General features: G+C 34.6%; 1 long non-coding RNA gene across 4 annotated transcripts in view; it reads left to right on the top strand.

The window, feature by feature from the left end:
• The window catches only part of LOC143679216 (uncharacterized), an 89,815-nt gene extending 69,377 nt beyond the window's left edge, over nt 1–20,438 (top strand). For all 4 annotated transcript variants that reach the window (XR_013173594.1, XR_013173595.1, XR_013173592.1 and 1 more), the window contains one exon: nt 19,901–20,438. This is a non-coding gene — a long non-coding RNA (uncharacterized LOC143679216). The remainder of the gene's footprint in view (nt 1–19,900) is intronic.
• Nucleotides 20,439–22,526: the final 2,088 nt, after the last annotated feature.

The raw sequence follows: 22,526 nt of genomic DNA, 5'->3' as shown, positions 1-22,526 counted from the left end.
ATATTCACTGTTCAATGAATGACAAGGGGGTATATGATCAGAACCAGTAACAACAGGAAGGACTTAATTTAAAAAAACACAAAGGGCTATTGTTGATAACAATTAAGTTATATTTGTTGAAGGAAAGCTTTGAATATCAAAGAAAAGTATTTTTGAAACATGGACCATTCAAAACCAGAAGAATCTCTGAAGGGAAGCATTAAAAAACAGATGAATCACTTAAAACTCTTCACATAAAATAAATAATTCCTTCATGTACCAACTCCACAGTAAAGGTATAGGTACATTAATACTATAATATAATATTTTACATATATTTATGAACAAAAACAAAGCAAATTATTATTATGAATAAAAACAAACCATAAAAACTGGTTTTTATTTTCACTCATTGCAACAGATTTTATTCTCTAAGAACTTTAAATTCTTATTTTTCAATTTGAAGTCACATTATATAGGGGTATAGTAAAGTTAAAACTAAAAGGCAATAAACTCCTTCCTGTGGCACATAATGGCTGGCACAATTCCAGGAAATGAAATATGTCAAGAAAAGACATTTTTCAACAGGTTATGCTCTATTCTTGCTTTTGTTAGCAGAAGGAAACCTGCTGCATGAGGGGAAATGTATAACAACTTAGACTGATCTTTGTGACACATCAAAAGAAAATCTAAAGGAAAAATTGATACTGTCTACATCATTTCTTCCCTCAGATTTGAAATGTATTCTGCTCAAAAATAGGGCAAAAGTTATCTACCCTCAGCACTTACTGAACTAAGTTATTGTGCTGACTTGAAACTGTCATATATCCCAGAAAAACTATGTTCTTTAATCCTGATTCATTCAATATTGTTGTTTCTATGGAGATGTGACCCAATTAAGTGTGGGTGGGACCTTTAGATTCAAAATGGGGTTGCTTACTGGAGTCTTTTAAGAGGGCACCATTTTGGAAAATGCTTCAGAGCTGACAGAGACAGGAAACCTTTGAAGATGGAGAAGGAAAAGGCCCCTTGGGAAAACTTTTGAAATGAGAAGCCAGGAGAGAAAGCTAGCAGACATCATCACATGCCTTCCCAGCTGATAGAGAAACCCAGAACTTCATCAGCCCTTTCCTGAGTCAAGGTATCTTTCTATGGATGCCTTAGTTTGGACATTTTATGGACTTAGAACTATAAACTTGTAACAATAAATTCCTTTTACAAAAGCCAATCTATTTCTGGTGTATTGCATTCTGGCAGCATTAAACAAACTAAAACAGTTATCCTTATAACAGCATATATAAAAATACAATAATAATAAAGTCCTTGATAAATCTTAAGTGTGCTTAGCATAAGACAGGAGAAGCACACACATGTACAAACACACACATAGCATTTTGTGACCTCAGATACTTCCAGAATCTTTTTAATAGGTCATTGTCACTATTTGACCAATCTTTATACTATAAACATTTTATCTCATCTTCACAAAAAAGCATTCACCTAATTTAACAAACTTCTAAAATTTTATTTTTGTTTCACAGCATCATGTTTTTTCTTAAAAGAATTCTGAAAGACAATTGGTGTGTGACTCCACAGTCCTTGATAAACCTAATATTAAATTATAGAGTGCAAATGTATAACTGAATGAATTCAAATACTTTAAAAGTTCTCCTCCAAAAAAAGTTGTTAAAATTTCAATTATAATTTGACCCTTTTATATTTAAAAATTTATTTATATTTTACATATATTTCATACTACAGTATAGTGGATCTTCATGTTTTGAAGACATAAACTCATTAATATCCATACTTTTTAAAGAAGAATAAACTTTTATAACGATTTTTGTTGGTTAATAATAGTTATAATTTAGGATCATTTATTCTTAGTGAACCATGGGCCAAATTTTCAGATTGATCTCATTTATAAATGTACCTAGCACATAATTCAAAGCATTTTTATAAAGCTAAATATACTCTAACCATATCCACTTAACCAACTTTTCCTTTTACAGAAGAGACAAAATGGAGACAAAACACAATGAAATGAGAAAGGCAATACTATATATGTACTACTGTTGCTTATTTTACACATTATTGTCCAGAGACATTAACCTTAAACACATATCTCATCATGACACTCTCCTGTCATTTATGTGTTTGCACTCAGTTTGTTGGGTTTCTTGAATGTGCACATTCATGTCTCCATTAAATTTGGTATGTTTTCTGCCATATGCTTTAAATATACATTCTGAACCATTCTCTCTTTCTTCTTCTGAGTTACCCATAAGGAATATTTTAGTATTCCTGCTGGTGCAGCACAGGTCTCTTAGAGTCTCCTCATTTCTTATCAGTGTTTTTACTTTTTTCTCTCAGATTGAATCATTTCATGTGTTTTACCTTATGGTTCACTGGTTCCACCTTAACCTACTCTTGAAACCCTCTAGGGTTATTTATTTCTTATTGTTTTATTCAATCTTAGTATTTCAGTTTAGTTCCCTTTGAATTTCTTTTTATTGAGATTTGTTTAGTGTTCATTCATTGTTTTATGATATTCTTTCATTATTTCTTTCTGTCTTCCTCTTTCTTTGAGCATTTTGAGGATCATTTTTCATGTCTTTGACCTGTATGCCCAAAGTTTGGTTTTCTTAATTGATGGTTTCTAGATTTTATTCTGTTCCATTGGATGGGTTTCTGGATTTTATCTTATTTCTTTGAATATTCATTATTTCTACATCTTTGTTTTTCTTATGAACTTGTTGCATGCTATATATATTATTATTTCAACTATGGGATTTAGTCCCTGAGCTGTGAGTTTCATAAGTTTATATCCAGTGAGGTGTATGACACATACCTCCTTGAGTGACCAGAGTTAAAAACAACAACAACATACAAGCTGCAAATCACACCTTCCAATGTCTTCAAAATTTGGCTCTGTTTTGTACAGTGCTCCCCCTCAGACATAAGCACTCCAGTCAAGCAGATTAGCCCAAGAGAAACAGGAAGCTCAAGGTCAAAAATATCAGACCAATGCAAAGCTGTGGTATCCTCTCCTCTCTGAGCTTGTGTTTTATTCTGTTGTGTTGCTTCTGGTTTTAGAAATTCCTCTGTTGATTGAAAAATCAATGCCCCTCCAAGTTCCAGAGTCTTTTATTGTGTGTCTTAAAATAAGGGATCAATTTCTCCAGGTTTCCTTCATGATTGTTTCTTATAGTGTTTCAGCTGTCCAAGAGGTTCACCTGCCTGCACTGAAAATTCTGGGAAGCTATTCAGAGATTAGTGTTTTGGATAAGTCTTACAGATTGCCCCTGGATGGGTTGAAACCAACATACATGAACCCTAGATGCACCTAGAAGATTCTGCTTCCTCAAAACATGAAGATCCACTATAGTGTAGTATGAAATATATGTAAAATATAAATATATTTTTAAATATAAAAGGGTCAAATTATAATTGAAATTTTAACAACTTTTTTTGGAGGAGAACTTTTAAGCCAGGAATCAAAAATGAGAGTGCAAGTCTGCACCTAACAGTGTCTTAGTCTGGGCGGGGGAGAAATCAGCTTCTCCTACCAGTTTAAATTTTCATTTTCTTTATTCAGCACTTTTCCTGTTAGAACTATACTGCAACTGTTTTATGGAATTTTGAGGAAGTGGTTTTGTCAGGTATGGATAGTTTTTCAAATATTCTGTGGTCAGATGGAAACTTGGAGGGTCTATGTTGCTATCTTGAATAACTGGCAGCTACAAAATAATTTAAAGAGAACTGAAATAATTTAAGGATGCAAATTTTATCCCCTGGAAAAATCACTAGTGATATAATTAAATGAGCTATGGTGGAAACAAACAGAGAGAATACAATTTAATATTAAATATTCTATTAAGTCAAAGGAGCCAGGAAGATGAGTCAGAAGTCCAAAATAGAGGACTTCAATTAATTAAAAATTATATGACCACATAAATATAGATATAATTAGCTATTCCTAAAGGAAAACAAGTGTAAGAAAATACATGTCAAAATTAACAATATAATGATTTCATTTTCTTCTTTGGATTTTGCTGTATTCTAATTTTTGTGTAATGAACAAATATTTATTTACATGGGAGTGTCACAATTTAAAATATGAATATGTTTCATAATAAAAAATGTGCTATTCCATCCCTGGTGGTTAATGAACTGGGCTTTCAGCCTCAGGATAATTAAGACTTTCTCTAAAAAATGCCTTCTCTGTACCCAAATATTATAAGATCTCAAAAGGATATCATAAAATCATTTTCAAAATTATGTAGCTTGTAAGGTAAGAGGAATTCTCTGGGTAAAACTTAGCATTGATGCATTAGTGCTTGGAAACCTGCCAAGTAATCTCCTTGGAAGTTGGCCCCAGAGACAGCTGAAGGGTCTTATCAGTCATGGTCAATACAAGAGGTGCCTTGGCATTAGCAGGGGAAAGTCAATGATATTCTGTTCTGCTTTTGTTCATAGAAGCTCCTTGGTACACTTGTGAGATGTAATTTCAGGGGAACTTTCATTTGACCAGGATCTTAATAAAATCTGGGGGTTCATTTTTTTGCCTAGAAAAAAAGCAAAAATGCCTGTACGAAAAATTAAAACTAACTTATCTCAAAGAAAACTGATATATTGTAGAAAATTTCAGTTCCTTATATGTGGGAAACAGTTGAGCTTGATATAGTTTTAGACAGTCATACTTGTCTAAAAGAAGTTCTTCACCTTTGGCTCAGGTGAGCATTATTCTCAAATTTAGAAGGTTTTAGATTTGATCAAATAAAAAATATCCACATCCATAGACATATAGTTTATGTCTTACCTAAATTATGCCAAGATTTGTGGAAATGGTAATATAGAATGCGTGGAATCTGAATGTACCAACAAGGAACAGAAATTCAAGATATAATCTTTGGAAGAAATTTTATTTTAAATTGACAAGTTAAAAAATGTATTACATTTTGAAAGTTAATATTCATGTGTGATATATAATAGTGCACCCAACAAAGAATCCTAGGATTTACTTTATTACCTGTTATTAGTGTTACATAATATTCAATATGAAACAACAGCAAAGGATATATTAAAACTATCATTAATTTTGTTTCCCAAACTCTGCCCATGCCAAAAGAACAAAAAAACTATCATTGTTTATTGCATATTTACACTAGTTATTATTTCCCTGAAAGTAATCATAAATAGGAATACAGTGTGCTAAATATGCTCTCTGGATTCAACCAATCTTTGTAGAATAATAGAATCAACACTTAATGGTTATGACACTGGACAAGTTCATTAACTTTTTGTGGACTTTCTCTCATCTAAAAAGTGGAAACAACAGTAATACCTAGGAAGTAATGTTTTCATTTGTATAAATGTATTAATAAATGGAAGCATTTATAACAGTTCAGTTTCACTCTAATTATTCAGCATAAATGAATTTCTACTATATGAAATGCAAAGGATGTATTAGAACCTAGTATATATGTGGCAGTAAAAATAAGAATTTTTCAGTCACATTTTGCAAATTACTCTTTATTATATATTTCTAGGAGTATGAAATTAATTTGTAAAAATGCAGTATCACTCATATAAACATAACAAATTTTTTAATCATTCATGCAAAGTATCAAATTTGAGTTCTCAACAGTTTCCAATTCAATGCTATGGAAAGTAGGAATAATACAAGTGTGCCTGACTTCACCCTTGTTGGACTGACAGATTGTGAAGAGATCCAGAGAGTTCTCCTTATGGTATTTCTCCTCATATATCTGATTACTGTGCTGGGAAATACAGGAATGATATTCATAATCTGTCTGGATTTCCAGCTTCACACCCCAATGTATTTTTTCCTCAGTCACCTCTCATTCCTTGACCTTTGTTATTCAACAGTCATCACCCCTAAAACCTTAGAGAACTTAATGACTTCCAACAAGCATATTTCATTATTGGGCTGCTACAGCCGGATGTACTTTTTTATCTTCTTATGTGGCACTGTTTCCTTCTCTCTTCAATGGCCTATGACCACTATGTAGCCATCTGCAATCCTCTTCGCTACCCAGTTATTATGTCATGAGACTCTGTTGTGCCCTTATCACTGGATCTTACATGATTGGCTTTACTGACTCCTTGGTCACTGTTCTTTGCATCCAGAGTTTGCATTTCTGCAACTCCAATGTAAGCTATCATTATTTCTGTGACACACCCCCAATTCCGGCCCTTTCTTGCACTGACATTCATGACATTGAAATCACAATATTCATTTTGCTGGCTCCACCCTAATGGTTTCCCTTATGATAATCTCTGCATCCTATGGGTCCATTCTGTCCACTATCCTGAAAATTAATTCCACATCAGGAAAGCATAAAGCCTTCTCTACTTGTACTTCCCACCTCCTGGGAGTCACCATCTTTTACAGTACTACAATTTTTACTTATTTAAAACCATCTAAGTCTTACTACTAAGCGGCCTCCGTTTTTTATACTATGGTGATCCCCATGCTGAATCCACTCATTTATAGTCTTAGGAACAAAGAAGTGAAAATTGCTCTCATTAGAGTCATGCAGAAGAGAGAGCGCTCCAGGCAATTGAAGTGATAGTGACTCTGAACATTCATGTTTATCTTTTCTTTCTTTCCTATTGTGTATTTAGCTGAACTTTCTCTAAAAGTCATAACACCCTTCAATTAAATTGCATTGCTCTTGAACCACCCTTTACATCACCACACATAAGCTAGACTATTTCCAAGAACATATTTAAAAATTCTCATAGTAACTGGAAGTTGTGAACTATATCCCATACCTGTGGGCTAACTATATGTGGTTTTAAGGGCAACTGGTGTGAAAAAAAACATAGGTCTTCTGTGAAACTATATCATAGAAATCCCCATGCATGTTCCAATTTCAGAGAATTTTATTATGGAGAGCACTTTCAGAAGTTGTTCCATTTATTCTGTAGAAAAGAAATACAGCAGAGTTGTAAAGAGCTCTGCTTTGAACTGGACAATTCAAGGTTTAGATTCTAGATCTGCCAGGTTTTAAGCAGACTTTCCTTTGGTAAGTCATTGAGAGTTTGTCTCAGTTTCCCTAAATGTAAAAGAAAATTTATAATTCTAAATCCATAGAGTTATTGTAAAGTTTAAATCAAATTATCTAATGTGAAATACTTTAATGCAGTACTGATAATTTGTGGCCATCATAAGAATAATTAAAGTCTTATAAAATTTGAATGCACAATGTATTTCTTTATGAAAATATTTACTGGTGTTTCATAACTAATTTGGTTAATCTTATTTATAATCAAGCAGTTAAATTGGAAAGTAGTACTTTAAACATTTGTTGTTAGAGCAAAGGAAAATATTATGGTAGTATGTTTATAGACAAAATATATATGAACATTGCAGAAAATGTTGCAAATGTTTTAAATATTAAAGAAAATATAAATATTCTAACACCATTTTAATAGCTTTTTCATGGTCTATGTGCATATTTTATGCTTATATTACAAGCATGTTCCAAATGTTTCTCTTTTTATTACTCTTTTGCACTTTTAATTTTACACTTTTCAATATATCATTTGGTGGTTACCTTGTCATTTAAAGTTGGGAGATTAATGTTTTCTTGGTACATGTGTGAGATCCTTCAATGTTTAATATTTGAAATTTTGTGAATTAATTAGAATAAAAATCTGCATGCAGTAATATCCCTCATGTGCCTATCTGCTAACCATTTGAAAATCCTACCATTTTGTGATCTCAACAAACTTCAGTAATTATTTCTTTTTTACATTCAGTATAATTTAAAACAGTGTTTTGATCCTGATATCTACAGATTTGTTAGTTAGAAACAAATTCTTAAGTTAAACGCTTGGCTTATTTGTTTTACAATTTTAAATTGCAGAAAATTTGGAATGGTAAGGATTTATAATAAGTCCTAATTATGTGAAATCTCATAAATTCTCATCAAGTAGGTCATTCAAATTTCCTTTAAAAATTCTGCTACAAATTCTGGGATTGCAGCTTAAATTTTGCTTGATATTCAGTTTATAAAAGAAAATATTTTCCCATGTTCTAAGAATTTGATTATAATAAATTTTAACCTCTGTTTTAAGGTATAATAATGTTTAACAATTTTTCACTGGTTCATCACTCTTTATTGATTTATTCAAATTATTAAAATCTATATTATTTTCCTTTATCCTCTTCATTTATGTGAAAAGTTTAACTTAGCAGATATAATACTACATGAATGATTTCATTATGACATTTTTTACTTGAAATCTGTTGTTTAGAATCTATATATTTTTGCAATTCCTCTTTGAATTGACCTTTCTTTCATTTATGTACATTTCATTGGTTTAGAATATATATCCATTGATATGTATTGACAGCCTTGGTCAACAACGCCTATAAATTTGTTAGGCAATAATAACTTCAGGAAATCCTTGCCTTTTTGTTTAAATTAAGAATACCCTACCCTCTTCTAATGTATTTCAATAAGCAATTATGTTGTTATTAAATATATATAACATTATTTTGAGCAATATAAAAACACAACGGTTGGGCGGGCCGCGGTGGCTCAGCGGGCAAAGTGCTTGCCTGCTATGCCGGAGGACCTTGGTTCGATTCCCGGCCCCAGCCCATGTAACGAAAAAACGGAGAAACAAAATACAATAAAAACAAGAAAATGTTTAAAAGATGTTTCCCTTTCTTCCTCTCTTCCTTCCTTCTATCCTTCCTTCCTTCTCTCTGTCTTTCCTTTAAAAAAAAAAAAAAAAAACACAACGGTTTACATTTTCTCTCTTATGCCTAATTATACCATTGGGGATCATATTTTATGTAAAATGTAATATATGGTCTGGGGTTTTTCCCCTCAGAAATCCCCAAAGCATGCTTGTCTATATACATATGCTTTGTATATTTATGTTTTTTTATTAGAGAAGTTGAAAATTTTGAGAAAAAACAAACTTGCATAAATTGCAGAGCGCCAATAAATTCCCCTATATTAACACCTCATATAAGTGTGGTAATTAGGGTGGTAGCATTATTTTAATTGTGCTATTAATTAGAGCCATGGCTTACATTAGGATTCAATATTTGCAATGCACAGTCTTATTTTTTGTCTCTAGTAGGATATATTCTGAACCTAAAATTTCCTCTTCATACCGTATTTGACATCCTTTTATTTGTGATGCCATGGTGCAATTCTATGTATTTCAATAGTGCAACTATTTAAATAATGGTGAAGGAAGTAAAATTGGAGTACTGCATGACAAAATATGATCAATAGCTTTTGTTTGCAGATGATTGATTTTATGTAATAAGTGAAAAAATAAATTATATTTACACAGCATCTACTGAATGCCAAATGATATTTGAAGGGTTTACAATTAATCTGGTTTATCTTCACAAGAGAACTCTCAAATAGGTACTGACAGTATCTACAATTTAATATCTGGTAAAGGAAAGCCATCCTCCTACTTGTTCAGGCAAAGACTTGAGTCATTTTCGTCTCTATATCACACACCTCACATCCAGTCCATCAGCATGTCTTATTGATTCTATGTACAGAATATTTTGAGGGGTGGCTATTTCTCAACACTTCCTCTGCCTTGACCTTGCCCAAAAAACCATCATCTCAGTCACTATATTATTGATGAAGCCTTCTAGATTGTTTCCCTCTGTTCTGCCTTATTCTCTTTGAGCTTAATCTTAATGTAGGGGCCAGAAGTGTACTGATAAAAAAAAAAGTAGGTATGATCATGTCACTTGTCTTAAAAAAAACCTACAAGATTTCTTACATACTAAGAGTAAAATTTAGTATTTTCAGAAGATCCTCCATATCCTAAATGGCCTTGTTCCTCCTTGCTCCCATAAACTCATCCTTTGTCATGGAGACTTTCACTCTCACTTGTGGACACACATGGCCTCCTCGCACTTCCCTATACCTGCTAGTCCAGATGCTACCTGGACTTTTTCATTTTCTCTTTTTCTTGAAGTACTCTGCCTCCAGATAACTGCATAAATCTTTTTTCATTCTCTTCCTTATAAGACCATGCCTTGACATGTTATTTAAATTCACCCCTGATCCCATTCCTGGTCCTTGCTGCATTTGTATTCCATAGAATTCACCCCACCTAATCTTTCATTTTGCTTATACCTTTTATTTCTTCTCTGTTTTCCTCCACAATGAAAACTCTGTGAGTACATGATTTTACTTATGTTGTTCAACATTGTGTCCCCAACACCTAGAACAGTGTCTCAATAAATGTGTCTGAATTGCTGAATTTTACATATGATGAAACTACTGGGGCTCAGAGAGATTATAGGACATGTTCATGCTCAGGTCACTGCTTCGAGGACAAGCTCATATCTGAACCCAGCCAGTCTGACTATAGAGCTCACATTCTCCATCACCAACCTATGATATGCCTGTTCTCCAGAAATTTATTACTATTATTAGAGAAAAAATAGAATCATTTCTTTATTATGTTTTAAACGAATAAACAAAAGCTAAAACTCATTGAGAATAGTATATTATTGGCAAGAATCTTTTAGATGTGTTGAGAGAAGAATGTGTGACTCTGATAATATCAGCCAAATCTTTCCAAACATGCATGTATAGTCCTATTTACAGAAATAAATTATTTGAAATGGAAGGAAAGATTTATGAGCTGATGTGACTGGGCTATAGAGAGAACTGTGTTTGGTACAGGCTGTCCCTGGTGTGAGAAAGGTATTCAGAAAAACCTTGGCTCAACTACATAGAAAGTATCATCCTTGGCTGTAACAGTGGAGACTTTTGCTGAATAGGGTCTGTGGGTTGCTTTTTTCCATGAGGTAATCCTGGGACCCAAGATTGTTGCTCTAATTCCCAACAGCAACATGGGAATGAAAATGTTGATTTTCATTCATGGCTGAAAATGTTTCAAATAACACTCTGTCCACATTTCAGTTTTCATATTGTAAAAAGAATTCCCACATTTTTGTAATGTGGTAGATTTTTAAGGAAAAATTCAATTTCATGATATAGGACTCTTCAGGTTATCTATTTTTTCTGGTGAGAGTATCTTTAAGGAATTGTAGATATTTTTCTAAATTAGGAAATTTAACACCAAAAGACCTTTATAACATTTCATTACTATCCTTTCAAAATATGTGAGTTATTATAGTGTTATCACTTGACTCATACTTTTTTTTTTGGCCTTGACAGGCACTGGGAATTGAACCTGGGTCTCTGGCATGGCAGGAAAGAACTCTCCCTGCTGAGCCATCAGGGCCTGCCAATTTCATTCATTCTTATTTGCCATTTTTTCACATTAATTTGTTCTAGATGTTATTTGCCTTCAAGTAGGAAAGATCCAATTTATCTTTCCTAATCTTTGCACTATTTTTGCCATCAATTTTACTTCAATACATGATTAAAGCCCTTTAATGCATCAATGAAGTTTTCCCTTAGTCAATTACTTTTCAAAATCCAATATTTGATATATTTACCTTCATTTTACATTTTTACATTGAGTAGACAAAAGTTCCTTCTGTTATCATACTCTGTCTGCCTGGAAAATTTTTGGAGCATAAGACTGATGGTTATAAATTATTTCTGTGTGTGTGTGTGTGTGAGTATGTGTATGTCAATTTTCCTGAAAGGGCCTTTTTTATGTTTGAATGCTCTTTCATTGGGTATTGAATACTACAAATGCATTATTATCTTCAGCACTTTTTACATCCCTCTTTTCGTTATGGCTTGATTCATTTTTAATGTGTACATGTCTGGTGTAATTCTCATAGTTTCTCTTCTGCACGTGATATGTACTATCCTTTGACTGCTTCATAATTTACTTATTTTCTCATTCAGATGTGAGACCAAAATATCTAGATAGGTGTTTGTGTTGATTTGATATTTTTATTTAACTCTCTTGGTGTCCATTAATTTGATAAATACTAGGTTTGATGTCTCTCCTTATTTTCAGAAAAATTTGATCATTATCACCTTAAATATTTCTTCTTAGGTACTCCCTTTCTAACCTTGTTGTAGGACTGTTACTATATGTACATTATACTCTTTCATATTTTACCACAGCTGTTGGGTACTTTTTTGCATGTTTTTTTTTTTTGCCTCAGTGCTTGTTTGAAAGGATTTGTGTACCCTAAAAAAGCTGTGATTTAACCCTAAGCAATTATGTGGGAGCTACCGTTTTTCTTAATCCATATTCAGTACTATAGGTTGAAAACTTGATTGGGTTATCTTGATGGAGATGTGATTTGATCAATATGGGTTAATACCCTCAAAACTTGATTCAATAGAGACATGTCTCCACCCATACTATGTAGGCCTTGATTAGTTTACTGTAATCTTATAAAAGAGGAAACCTTTTGGAGAAAGGAGAAGATTCAGAGAGACCAGAGAAGAATGACAGAGCCATGAGAAAGCCACAACAGAGAACACCACAGAACCACAAAGCAGAGAGTCCACCAGCCATTTTGGAAATGAAAAAGAAAAACACCTCCTAGGAAGTTGGAGACGAAGTTAGCAGGTGATGTTGTGTTCACCATGTGCCCTTCCAGACAAAAGAGGAACCCTGACCATGTTTGTCATGTGCCTTTCTACTTGAAAGAGAAACTCTGAACTTCATCAGCCTTCTTGAATCAAGGTATCTTTCCCTGGATGCCTTAGATTAGGCATTTCTATAGACTTGCTTTAATTGGGACATTTCCACAGCCTAAAAACTTTTAACCTGCAACTTATTAAATTCCCTTTTTAAAAGCTGTTCCATCTCTGGTATATTGCGTTCCTGCAGCAAGAAAACTAGAAAAGATTCTGGTACTGAGAGTGGGATGCTGCTGCAGTTTGCAAATACCAAATATGTTGGAACAGTTTTTTAAATGGATAAGGGGAAGAATCTGGAAGAGTTGTAAGGAGCTTGATAGAGAGGGCCTAGAATGCTTTGAAGAGATGGTTGGTAGAAATCTGGACTCTTCTGATAAAGCTTTACACAAAATTGAGGCATGTGTTATTACAGACTGGAAGGAAAGTGAACCTTGTTTTAAAATGGCAGAAAATCTGGCAAAATTGACTAATGGCTTTGGCTGGAAGGCTGATTTTAAAAGCCATGAACTTGGGTATTTAGCAGAAGAGATCTCTAAATTAAATGTGGAAAGTGCAGCCTGGTTTCTTCTCACAGCTTATAGTGAAATGTGATAGGAAGGAGTTAAGCTGAGAACTGAACTCTTGGTACAAAGAAACCAAAAATTGATGTTCTGGAAAATTCTGGTATTCCAGGAAGGGAGACCCAGAGAATAGTGCCCCATGTGAGGTTTTGGTCAAATGCAGGACCAGTCAGTCATTTCAGAGAAAGCCAGGATTGAACATGTAGTTATCCAGGAAAGATTTCTGGAAACTCCTTATGTCTGATGGGCATGATCTGAGGCTACTGCATAGAAAGCCAATGAGAATGTTGGAGGATTTATACAAAGAAAACCACTGCCAGCCAGGACTGAGAGGGACAGGGAAGGGACACATTGGAGGAAAAATAACTTCAGAGGCAAAGCTATAGAGGCTGGGGTCTGAAGTCAGGAAGCCTCAGACCAGGGAAGCAGATCCACCCAAGCATGTGGAGAGAGTGAGTTTGTCTGGAAGGCAGAGGATGGCCCTTCCACCTCATTGCTGTGGAAGAGTCATGCCACATCAGGCCTGAGAGGGTGCAACACAGTCCCTGGGGTTTGGGGAGAGCATGGCTGCCACCACATGCAGGAGTTGCAGCCCCAATGTTTGAAAAGGGTGAAGCCTAGAAAAAGGTGGTGCCCCAGTGTCTCCCAAGGTTGCATTTGGAGAGAGGCAGGCCTCTGTGTAGGTGATACTGCTGCTTTCTAAAGCCCCAAAGATAAATGATTCTCAGATTTTGAAATCTAATGAACTTTGCCCTGCAGGTCTTTAAAACTGCTTGGGTCCAGTGACCCTTATGTTCCTTCCTCCCTATGAAAATGTGTATATGTATCCTATGACTGTTCCTCCTTTTTATGTTGGCAGCAAATAACTTGTTTGAGCTTCACAGGTCCAGAACCAGAAGAGATTTTCCTTAGAACAGACCATACATGCAACTAACTTTGATGAGACTTTATACTAGTTTTAACCTTGTATTACATTTGATTGTTACTGAAATGCTTTAACATCTTCTGATATTGTGATGAAATGAATATATTTTGTATATGGATAAAACATGTCTTTCTTAGGGTCCAGAAGGAGGAATATGCTGGTTTGAAAGGATTTATGTACCCTCTCAAAAGCCATGACTTAATCCTAAACAACCTTGTGGAAGCAACCATTTCTCTTAATCCCTATTCAGCACTGTGGTAGTTAGATTCAGTTGTCAACTTGGCCAGGTGAAGGGACCTAGTTCTGTCACTGTGTCCATGAGCCAATAGTACGTGAACCTCATCTGTTGCTGATTACATCTGCAGTCAGCTGGGAGGCGTGCCTGCTGCAATGAATGATGTTTGACTTAATTGGCTGGTGCTTAAATGAGAGGGCACAACATAGCACAGCCCGAGCAGCTCAGCATACCTCATCTCAGCACTCACAGCTCAGCCCAGGCCTTTGGAGATGCAGAAAGGAATCACCCTGGGGAAAGTTGTTGGAACCCAAAGGCCTGGAGAGAAGGTCAGCAGAGATTACCCTGAGCCTTCCCATGTAAGAAACCCAGATGAAAGTTAGTTACTTTTCCTCTGAAGAACTAACAAAATAAATCCCCTTTTATTAGAAGCTAATCCATCTCTGGTGTGTTGCATTCCAGCAGTAGCAAACTAGAATAAGCACTATAGGTTAGAAACTTGATTTGTTATTTCCATGGAGATTGATTCAATCAATGTGCATTAATATCCACAAAACTTGATTAGATAGAGACATGTCTCCACCCATTCGATGTAGGTCTTGATTAGTTTAGTGCAATCCTATAAAAGAGGAAACAGTTTGGAGGAGATTTGGAGAGAACAGAGAAGAATGACAGAGCCATGAGAAAGTGACAACAGAGAACACCACAGAACCATGAAGCAGAGAGTCCACCAGCCAGCAACTTCTGGAGATGAAGAAGGAAAACACCTCCTGGGAAACTGGAGAGGGAACTGGAATATGATATTGTTTTCACCATGTACCCTTCCAGCCAAAAGAGAAACCTTGACAGTGTTCGTCACATGCCTTTCCACTTGAGGGAGAAAATCTGAGCTTCATCAGCCTTCTTGAATCAAAGTATCTTTCCCTGAATGCCTTAGATTGGGCATTTCTATAGACTTGCTTTAATTGGGACATTTCCATGGCCTAAAAACTGTTAACTTGCAACTTATTAAATTCCCCTTTTTAAATGCTGTTCCATTTATGGTATATTGTATTCTGGCAGCTAGCAAACTAGAACAGCTTTTTTTTGGTTTGATAAATTCTTATTGCCTAATCATAAAGTTTGTTGAATCTTTCCTAGTTTTTATTGATACTATAGATGATACTGTTGGTGGATGTTTTTTTGTTTCTTCTGTTATATGTGTTGCATATGTGTGCTTTGTTAAAGTTCTATCTCTTGCATTTTTACCTTTTAATTTCATCCCTTTGGTAAAATTCCTCATATATACATGCATGTTTTCTATCCTTTCCTTTTTATATTGTAACCTCTACTTCTCTTTAGTCATAGACCACCAGAAACACCTGTGGTTGAACAATGTGATTTTATTTCCCATTGCAGTGAAGAAGAACCCATGACATGAGAAAGTGTGCAGTTTCAAAGTTAAAAAAAATAAAATAAAATAAAGCTTTAAAGAGCCTATTATAGGATTCTAAGTCAGGTTGGGTAACCAGGGAGAGGCTAAAAGGAAACCAAAATTTGCTATTCAATTAAATGCCATCAGAAAGCAGAAGCAATTTCATGACTAGAAAAATTTTATATATCTTACTTTGGCAAACAAAAGTAGGAATAAAGCTATAAGTGGTAAAGTAATACCAGTTCCTCATTTAATAAGAGAGGAAAAGGAAGATATTTAGTATTTTGTGTGTTGCTTATTGACCTTGTCTGAATTCTCTCAACATGCCCCCATTTTTCCCTGGTGCATTTAGTAGAGACCTGCAGAGAAGATATTGAAAATGAATGAAAATCCTTTGATACTAGAGCTCAGTGCTTTTCCCAGTTGGCATGTAGCCCATAAATAAATTTAACAATTATATAAAATTGTCTATATTCTCCCAATCTGCTTAGATAGTAGCCACCTCTTTCTCCTACCCTCTGCCTAAAGTGAAGCTCTTCATTTATCCCATTTCCTTTTCATTGAGGGACTTGTCCTTCCTTGGTAATTGATTTCTTAGATGTTGCCAACGTTATCATTCATTGGTGGGCTCAAGACATGTATGTTTTTTAAGATTATTGGCTTTTTAAAATTGTCAGGCTTGAAAAAATGTTCATGGCAGATTTCTACATCTTAAGTAGTAGTGGAATTCCTGTATTTCTTTTAGAATCATATTCACTTCTATGGCTTAAAATATTTCATTTCTGTATACCTCCATACTTGCCATTACAATAGCTACTGGTGATTCTACTACTACTCCTTGAAAATGTACTTGAACCTCAGAGTCATTGTAGAATTATCTGATCCATTTATATTTTTTATCATCCATTTACTTTTTAAATTTTTATTTATTTTTGCATGGGCAGACACTGGCAATCGAACCCAGGTCCCTGGCATGGCAGGTGAGAACACTACCTGCTGAGCTACCATGTCCCAACCCATCCATTTACTTTTACAAATTTATTTTTCTCTCCTTCCTCTACTGTTTTAGTTTGCTAAAGCTGATGAGATGCAATAAGTTAGAAATGGATCAATTTTTGTGATGGGAATTATTAACTTACAATTTACAGTTCTGAAGCCATGAAAATGTCCATATCAAGGCATCAACAGGTAACGTTCTCTCCCTGAAGACCAGCTCCTGGTGATCCTCAGCTCCTATGTCACATGGCCAGGCACATGAAGATGTCACTGGTCATTCCCTTCTTTCCCAGGTTTTGTTGCTTCCAGCTTCTGGCCTCAGTGTCTCCTGCTCTGAGCTTTTTTGTCAGTCCTTGTCTATGAGCTTCTCTGGAACTTTTTTCTGTGTCTTCTCTCTGTCTCTTATTCTCTTCAAAAAGACTTCAATAAGAGGATTAAAACCCACTTAATGAGGTGAGTCATATCTCAAATTAAGATTCTATTGACTAAAAGATCCTACTTAGAATAGGTCTGTATCCAAAGGAATGGATTCACTTTAAGAAAATGATCTTTTCTGGGATAAATACAGCTTCAAACTATCACATTCTGGAACACCAAATGACTTGTACTGAATGGACTGTTTGGATCAATGTTCAGCTAAATCCTCACATGAAACACTATTTTCTGGAAACTCACCTTACAGAAGCTCAAAATTTTTCCAAATTTTCAAGTTATGGTTTAAGTGTGTTTGTGTGCCCAGGAGTTCAGTTCTCAACTTCTCTTTTCTCTCACATTTTAATATAACATGCAAGGAGAATCCAAGGCATATTTTCCTCCTTTAGTCTAGAAATCTCGGCTAAATATCCAAGCTCATTCACATTCAAATTCTGCCTTCCACCAACACCAGGACTCAATTTTGACAAGTTTGTTGTCACTTTAAACAAGTGTCACCTTCCTTTCAATTTGCAGTGGCATATTCATCCTATTTATCTATGGCTTCCCTGGGAGTCTCTTTAGCATCCATATTTCTATCAACAGTTTTTCAAAGCAATAGACCCTTTATATGTAGCACTATAAAATTTATCAAGAATCTTCCCCATGTCCATTTACAAAGTTGTACCAGCATTTTTAATACTTAAAAGTATAGTATCCCTAGTCTTTGAGTAAGGAAATTTATTTTGGTTTGCTAAATATGATAAAATGTAATATACCAGAAATGAGTTGGTTTTTATACTGGGGATTTATTAAATTATATGTTTATAGTTCTGTGGCCATGACAATGCCCAAATTAAGGAATCAACATACAGTAACTTCTCACTAAATACAAGATTCCAGCGATGCTCAATTCCTCTGTCATATGGCCAGATGCATGGTGACCTCTGCTGGTATCTCCCTTCTCTCCTATTTTTTATTGCTTGGGCTTCTGGTTTTGGCAGTGTATTGTCTGGCTTCTGTGTTTTTTCTTGTCTCTGAGCTTCTTTGAATTTACTCTGCATCTTTTCTCTGTCTTTTATCCTCTTATAAAGACTCCAGTAAGAGGGTTAAAACACATCCTGAATAGGTTGAGCCACATCTCCACTTAAGATTGTACTCACCAAAAGATGCTACTTACAATGGATTTATACCCACAGAAATAGATTAACTTTAAAAACGTGATCTTTCCTGTTCATACAGCTTCAAACCAAAACAGCTACATAAAAATTTATTTTATTATCATCAGTTAACAAAAGATTCACCAGACATTTTACCTGGTTATATAGAGAGGAAGTGAGGTTTGGAACATTGAATGAATCATAAAATGCTTACTTCATTCAACATTGATTTTTACTCTCTTCTGTCATGTTTCTTAAATAAAATGTAAGACTACACTAAAATAATTAATCAAATTGCACAACATTGTGGATTGAATACAACAATATATCTGCTATGTTCATGAAATACATGACTCTCCAAAACTTACTAGGCAAATTCCATCATGCTTTCCTTTTATTTCCTTAAAATCACCCATTGGTCATCTATGTACACTCCTTGAGAAGTTAGTTATGCTGTGCCAGTAAATGCAAAATATATGCAAATGTGGGTTTTAAAAAGTATCATATGCTATAGGTCAAAGTGTATTATTTATGCTTACTAATAAAATCAGAATTTTTCCAAAAAGACGTTATGATAAAAATTATGTAAAAATGTAAGTACACCTAAACATATGCACAAAGGAAAATAACTAGAAGAACAAACATCTAAAAATTTACACTTTTCTAATACCATTCTTAGATTATCCCCAAGCAAGTTTCACTGTCCTCCAACTCATCAACTGCAACCTATCACCAGACCACATGATAAAACCCTCTGGGCAATTCTGATTTCATCAAAAGAGACCACTTATACCTACATGCATAACTCACATTAAACAATGAAACATCTAACTTTGCTAGTATCCCTCTTTCCCTGAAAAAGAAGAAATTATTATAATCTATTGCTCAGATCCTAGATAATTTTAAACTTTAAATTAACCATTTTCATAGGTCAGTGGGCTGAATACTTGCCATCTGAGAGAGAATCATAGAGATTCAATTGTGTAGCCCAGTTAAAGTGAGGCTTTGGTTCTGACCTTGTGCTGTGAGCAACTCCTTAGCTCCTGGATCTCCATGTGCCCTGATTGTGTAATATTTCCTTTGTCACCAAGTTGCTTTCCCTGTTTCTGTCAGACTAACACAAACTTTGGACATAGTATTTCAAGACTTGCTTTTCCTTCTGGTTAATAAACCAAAAACAAAAACAAACTATTTCTATAAAATGACAAGGCTGCAAATTACAGCTCAGATGTGAGCCACTAAAATGAAGCCACTGAATTATTAAAGTATACAGTCTGTGGAATTGCTGACTCACTGTTTATTCTAACAATCAGAGTAGTGCTCAGTCTCAGCTCACTGGCACAAATCATGAGGGACAATCACACTGATCTAGATTTCTTGTTGGCCTGTCCCGGTGGTGTCTATACCATTGCTAAAACTTCTTATTACACTTGTTATAATGAAACTGGCAAAGTTGTATAGCCTATGCATTCCTTAAAGAAAAACTTATTTGGCTTTCAAAGGTTGATCAACATGGTCTATAGGATTGTTCTCTTGACTTGAATTGGGCAATTGGTATTCCAGGTTCTGAATCACTTACCAGAATTATTTATTATTCTTGTATCTATCATAGGGTTCATGATGCTGGTCTGCTGCATTCTGCCAAGAGCCATAAGTTCTCTTTGCTGCTGTTCTCTCATCAGATGAGCACTAAGATGATGAAACAACACAGTCAAGGTGTGTGATGGCAGTTGGATGTGAAGATGATGCAACAAGCTCTGAGCACTGAAGATCTGGATTCTTACTTTCTTTGAACTGGTAAACATCACAACCCAGAGAATGATGAAAAAGGAGGAAAGAGACTGTATAGACAAATGGGCTATAACCAGGAAAATCAGAGCCACTATGAACATTAATCAGATCAGAAAACTCTAGTGCACAACCTACAGCCATAGGTTCAGGAGTTGGCCACTATCAGCAGTACCTATGCCAGAAGTCAAACAACAATCCCTGTAATAACAGACCTACAATATCCAGACCTGATCAATAACTGGCAGCTTTCCTAAGATTTGTCCCCATTTCCAAGTTAGAATCAACTGAGGAAAGTCAAATATGCTCCCTCCAATAATCTGTTAGCATGCCCTGCTTCAATAAAACCAATTTCCAGCCTCCCAGGCTAACAACTTTCTATCAAAGTATATTTAAAGTATTTTCTTTATTCCACTATAAAGCTTTCCCTTTCCTTGTTTGTCTTTGAAACTGTGCCAAATGCAAGTGATGATGGATGCATCCCTTGCTGTAGCAAGTTCTGAATAAATAGCCTTTGTCTCATTTCAGTGCCCAAAATTAATTTTCATAGTTTTTTCCTTCCATATCTCACCCCTTAATTCCACAATAAATAATATCACTGCTCTCCCAAAGATGTTTTATCTATTGCTAAAACATTATTTTTATAAGACATCATCTTGACAGTACCAATCAACACTATTTTTTCACACTATTCCATAACCATTTAATCTTCATTACTGAGTGGATTATTGTATTGCTGTTTTGAAGCAGAAAATAATCATGAAATATCCCCTTTGGTGCATCTTTCATGGATTGTAACACCAGAATAAGTGCATATAAACAATTTAATGAGACATATTCATAGTATAACCTGTATTTGCTGTTCTACAAGTAAGACAAAACTGCAGGTCATTTTCAGAATATTTGGGGAGATAGAACGTAAAATATCAAGTTCAATTCTACCATGGAATCTCTAGTTTTAAGCACTTTAGTTCTTGTCTATTGCATAGGTGAATATAATGTATCCATCTGCATTTGATGTATGTAGTGTTCTACCTAAGAACAGGAATCCTGTATTTATTGGAAAACAACAAAGAAAAATATGTATTTGTGACATTTAGAAATGTTTTACAAAAATTATACTATTTGGGGTATGTGAAAGATAGAGGCAATACAAAACCTACCTTTATAGCCCTTTTACTAAAGAAAGGATCCATGGGATTTTATCTGCAGAGTGTAATGTTTGAGCACATATTACCAGTCACAAAAAATATATTAAATGTGGTTAAAGGATGGAACATCTGGTTTTAGGTTCTGGTTACGTTTATTTTTCAATGCAACTGTTATAATATTAACTTTGAGAATCATTATTTGTTAATTTTTTAAATAAATAGATTTGGGTGGGCCCAGGTGGCTCAGGAGACAGAGCTCTTACCTGCCATACTAGAGACCCAGGTTTGATTCCTGGTGCCTGTCCATGCAAACAAACAAACAAACAAACAAGTACATTATTTAAATAAATAAATTTGATGAAAAAATTCAATTATTACTAATCAAACATTGAAATAGTTAAAGAAAAGTCTTTATATACTTTTTGCTTCATATATTTAATTTTCCTTTTGTCTGTACATTATTATATCTTCTCAATTATTCAAACAACTTAATATTTTAAGGGGTAGACTGTGTGAGTGTGTCTAACATCACACACAGCTTTTACTCATTGATCTTAGCCATACATACGTACTGATAGACTCCAAATTTTGCATTATTTATCCTGTACCATTGTGAATTCAGTTACATTATTGAACTGATTGGCAAAACTTGCATTATGGCTGATATTTTTCTCTGTAACAACTAATCAAAAATTTTAAAATCATGGATCAATTTTATCATATTCACCATGTTTGTATTTTATCTCTTTCAATTCAAGTTTTACCTCTGGTACATAAACACTTGTCTCAAATTCCCTTCATTTAATACTCATGTAAACTTCTTCCACAATATTTTTTTGTATGCTGTATGGTGGGGTCACATTTCATCATTTTTCATGTGATACCCCATTATTATATGAGGTAGACTAGAGCAGGGACCTGAGAGGGGAGAGAAGACACTGTAAATAGGCCCCTGAGGAAGGATGATTGATCAAGGCCATGACTGCTTGTCCTGTACAGAAATCCTGCCTGAGGCCATCTGCCTACGCACAACATTGGGCTGCTTGCATAATGATACAGCTTCCACAATGTGACTGTGTGATTGTGAAAACCTTGTGTCTGATGCTCCTTTTATCTATGGTATGGACAGATGAGTAAAACATACGGATTAAAAATAAACAAATAATAGGTGGAACAAATGTTAAAATAAATTTAGTAGATTGAAATGCTAGTGATCAATGAAAGGGAGTGATAAGGGGTATAGAAAAAGAATAGGGGAAACAAAGGCTAAAATATATTAGGTGAATGGAAATACTACAG

This window comes from Tamandua tetradactyla, chromosome 4, assembly GCF_023851605.1.
Source record: "Tamandua tetradactyla isolate mTamTet1 chromosome 4, mTamTet1.pri, whole genome shotgun sequence".
In the NCBI taxonomy this organism is placed as follows: Eukaryota; Metazoa; Chordata; class Mammalia; order Pilosa; family Myrmecophagidae; genus Tamandua; species Tamandua tetradactyla.
Note: the sequence above shows the minus strand (reverse complement) of the source record. Positions and strands in the feature narration are given on the sequence as shown.